Source organism: Coregonus clupeaformis, chromosome 6, assembly GCF_020615455.1.
Source record: "Coregonus clupeaformis isolate EN_2021a chromosome 6, ASM2061545v1, whole genome shotgun sequence".
NCBI lineage: Eukaryota > Metazoa > Chordata > Actinopteri > Salmoniformes > Salmonidae > Coregonus > Coregonus clupeaformis.
The window spans coordinates 42,893,976-42,898,476 of NC_059197.1; positions in this window are offsets into that span (position 1 = coordinate 42,893,976).

A 4,501-nucleotide genomic window follows, 5' to 3' on the forward strand; every position below is an offset into this window, starting at 1 on the left:
GCCACATTTGACACTCCCCTCCTCCTTTCTTCTCACTGTCTATCCCTGAACCCCCTCCACCTAGCTCACACAGGTGGGTCTGCCCCCCTCCATCCAACCCCTCCCTCTCTCATCTTCTCTTCACAGAAATGGGTGTGTCCCAGTGCGCTATTTTCCCACCTGCCAGACCGGTTTCATGGTAGCTAGGGAGAGACAAAGATTGATTCACACAGTGTGGCCTGCTCCATTCCGGCTCAGGTGACACCAGCTGGGCAATCAGAACCAGGGACCAAAATGGCGTCCTCTCAGACAGCCACATTTTCTCAGAATCTCAGTTAGAAAAATTCTGTCAGTCAGTAAAGTCACAACTCATGTGATGTAGAGTTGTTCCAAATACATAGCAGTTGATCCAATCAAATACCTAGACATTATATTGAAATATTGTGATGAAATAACTATGAAACTCAAATAAAAGTACAAAGCAAAATCTTGCTGCCCGTACACATACAGTGGCTTGTGAAAGTATTCTCCCCCCTTGGCATTTTTCCTACTTTGTTGCCTTACAACCTGGAATTAAAATGGATTTTGGGGGGGGTTGTATCATTTGATTTACACAACATGCCTACCACTTTGGAAATGCAAAATATTTTTTATTGTGAAACAAACAAGAAATAAGACAAAAAAACTGAAAGCTTGAGCGTGCATAACTATTCACCCCTCCCAAAGTCAATACTTTGTAGAGCCACCTTTTGCAGCAATTACAGCTGCAAGTATCTTGGGGTATGTCTCTATAAGCTTGGCACATCTAGCCTCTGGGATTATTGCCCATTCTTCAAGGCAAAACTGCTCCAGCTCCTTCAAGTTGGATGGGTTCCGCTGGTGTACAGCAATCTTTAAGTCATACCACAGATTCTCAATTGGATTGAGGTCTGGGCTTTGACTAGGCCATTCCAAGACATTTAAATGTTTCCCCTTAAACCACTCAAGTGTTGCTTTAGCAGTATGCTTAGGGTCATTGTCCTGCTGGAAGGTGAACCTCCGTCCCAGTCTCAAATCTCTGGAAGACTGAAACAGGTTTCCCTCAAGAATTTCCCTGTATTTAGCGCCATCCATCATTCCTTCAATTCTGACCAGTTTCCCAGTCCCTGCCGATGAAAAACATGAAACATGTTTTTCATGGCGTTCTTGGGGTGATGATAGGTGTTGGGTTTGCGCCAGACACAGCGTTTTTTCCTTGATGGCCAAAAAGCTAAATTTTAGTCTCATCTGACCAGAGTACCTTCTTCCATATGTTTGGGGAGTCTCCACATGCCTTTTGGCGAACACCAAACATGTTTGCTTATTTATTTCTTTAAGCAATTACTTTTTTCTGGCCACTCTTCCGTAAAGCTCAGCTCTGTGGAGTGTACGGCTTAAAGTGGTCCTATGGACAGATACTCCAATCTCCGCTGTGGAGCTTTGCAGCTCCTTCAGGGTTATCTTTGGTCTCTATGTTGCCTCTCTGATTAATGCCCTCCTTGCCTGGTCTGTGAGTTTTGGTGGGCGGCCCTCTCTTGGCAGGTTTGTTGTGGTGCCATATTCTTTCAATTTTTTAAATAATGGATTTAATGGTGCTCCGTGGGATGTTTCGGATATTTTTTATAACCCAACCCTGATCTGTACTTCTCCACAACTTTGTCCCTGACCTGTTTGGAGAGCTCCTTGGTCTTCATCGTGCCGCTTGCTTGGTGGTGCCCCTTGCTTAGTGGTGTTGCAGACTCTGGGGCCTTTCAGAACAGGTGTATATGTACTGAGATCATGTGACACTTAGATTGCACACAGGTGGACTTTATTTAACTAATTATGTGACTTCTGAAGGTAATTGGTTGCACCAGATCTTATTTAGGGTGTTCATAGCAAAGGGGGTGAATACATATGCACGCACCACTTTTCCGTTATTTATTTTTTAGAATTCTTTGAAATAAGTAATTTTTTCATTTCACTTCATCAATTTGGACTATTTTGTGTATGTCCATTACATGAAATCCAAATAAAAAATCAATTTAAATGACAGGTTGTAATGCAACAAAATTGGAAAAACGCCAAGGGGTTGAATAATTTTGCAAGGCACTCTACTTCATCTTCATAATCATGTACAGTAACACAGGGATGTTGATGAAATGAACAGTGCTTAGGAAAACAAATAGAATGGTGCCTTGTCAATGCAGTTAATGAACTTTAGATATCTTACTCAATATGGCTGTGTGAGCCCACAGTATTTACGCGAAGTGCTTTGTCAATGGGAAGAATATGTTTATTTTATGTTTTTTTCCACAGTGTGTAACTGTGAGTTTGTGTGCGTCCTATTTGATTAGTGAGGTCAAGGTGTACAGAATGAGCTCATACTGCATTTATTTTACTAGAGAAAGCACAGGCATGCAGACACACACCCATACTCACACACATGTACTCACACACATGTACTCACACACATGTACGCACACACGTACGCACGCACATGTACGTACACACATGTACACACACACATGTACTCACACACATGTACGCACACACATGTACTTACACACATGTGCGCACACACATGTACTCACACACATGTACACACACACACATGTATTCACACCCTTGCACTCACACACATGTATTCACACACATGCACTCACACACGTACTCACACACGTACGCACACACATGTACTTACACACATGTACTTACACACATGAACTCACACACATGTACTCACACACCTTCTCAAACACAAATTGTCAAGTAAAATGATCTTAGATTCATCCTTGAAATCCTCTGAATAGAATGTTGCAAATGTATGCTGTCTGTTCACAAGACGTAAACGTATCACGATTCTTACATGTTTCCAGGAGAGTGCATCTTAAAAAGCATTTCAAAAGATTGGGAAGGTGACCCTCAGCTTGACAATTAACTTACATTAACCACTTATCGCCACTAGAGGGTGATTGTGCATGGTACCTCCATTCTGGTATCTCTCTATCTACTGCTCTCCGCTAGAGAGCTCATTGTCATGGGTGAAACCACTATTGTGTGATGGTGTCCAATCTCAGAAGAGAAACCAATAGAGAAACAGATCAAAAGAGAAATAGTACAGATGTTTAAATATTAGAAAAAGGAAGTGGACAGACAACAGAGTGTGAGAGACAGTAGAGGTTAAAATCGTCAAATGAAACGAAATTACATTTTATTTGTCACATGCTTTGTAAACAACCGGTGTAGACTAACAGTGAAATGCTTACTTAAGGGTCCTTTTCCAACAATGCAGAGTAAAAGATAAAGACACAAAATTAAATAAAAAATATAAATATTGACGAGGAATAAACACACAGTGAATAACTCATAACAATAAGGGTTAAAAATAACATGCTATATACAGGGAGTACCAGTACTGAGTCGATGTGCAGGGGTAGGAGAAAGTTGAGGTAGCTACTGTATGTACATCAGTGGAGGCTGGTGACTTGAAAAATTGAGGAGGATGGGAGACCCACAGTATAGGCGTGGAACGCACAGAGACGACAAAGTGTGTTTAAAAAATCAGATCAGATTAATTATTTTAATGTAAAGCATTTAAGAAAGACATTTATATTACAATATTATGGGGAACAGGAATGAGAGGGATACTTACACAGTGTTGGTAAGGGATCACAGCAGTGGTTGAATGAGGGTATGAGATATGAGTCGAGGTGTTCAGAGGCATGACTTCAGTGCAGGACAGAGGTTGAGGTGTTCATAGGCTTCAGTGCAGGACAGGCTCATCATGGATGGATGGTGTTGGAGAAGAGCTCAACTCTTCCACTGAGGGCAGGACAGGATTTGACTGGGAAGACAAAAAACAATAACACAATACACTACACAGTTAGACAAAAGAGCTAAGAATGAGTTAGTCCAAGCAAGGAGTACAATTATTGATGTGCAATAATGTGATTGTGTTTGTGTGTGTGATTGACTCTACATACAGTAATGAGAGAAAATTGATAGGGGTACTTACAGTGCTTGGAGAGGAAACATTCAATGTGCCAGTGGATGAGCGGACACATGTTGTGTAGCTTCAGTTCATATCAGGAGAGCGTTGACAACGGTAGTGGAGTGGTCATCACCTCTTAATCAGGGAACAGGAGGGGACTTAACTGGAAATACAAATAGCAGATACATTCCATTACAGCTGCACCATCGTAGGTTTGGGCAACGAGTTTCTCCATGAAGTTAAAATCAGACATCTCAGAATTCACAAAGATCAATCAATCAATCAATTTTATTTTATATAGCCCTTCTTACATCAGCTAATATCTCGAAGTGCTGTACAGAAACCCAGCCTAAAACCCCAAACAGCTAGTAATGCAGGTGTAGAAGCACGGTGGCTAGGAAAAACTCCCTAGAAAGGCGAAAGCCTAGGAAGAAACCTAGAGAGGAACCAGGCTATGAGGGGTGGCCAGTCCTCTTCTGGCTGTGCCGGGTGGAGATTATAACAGAACCATGCCAAGATGTTCAAAAATGT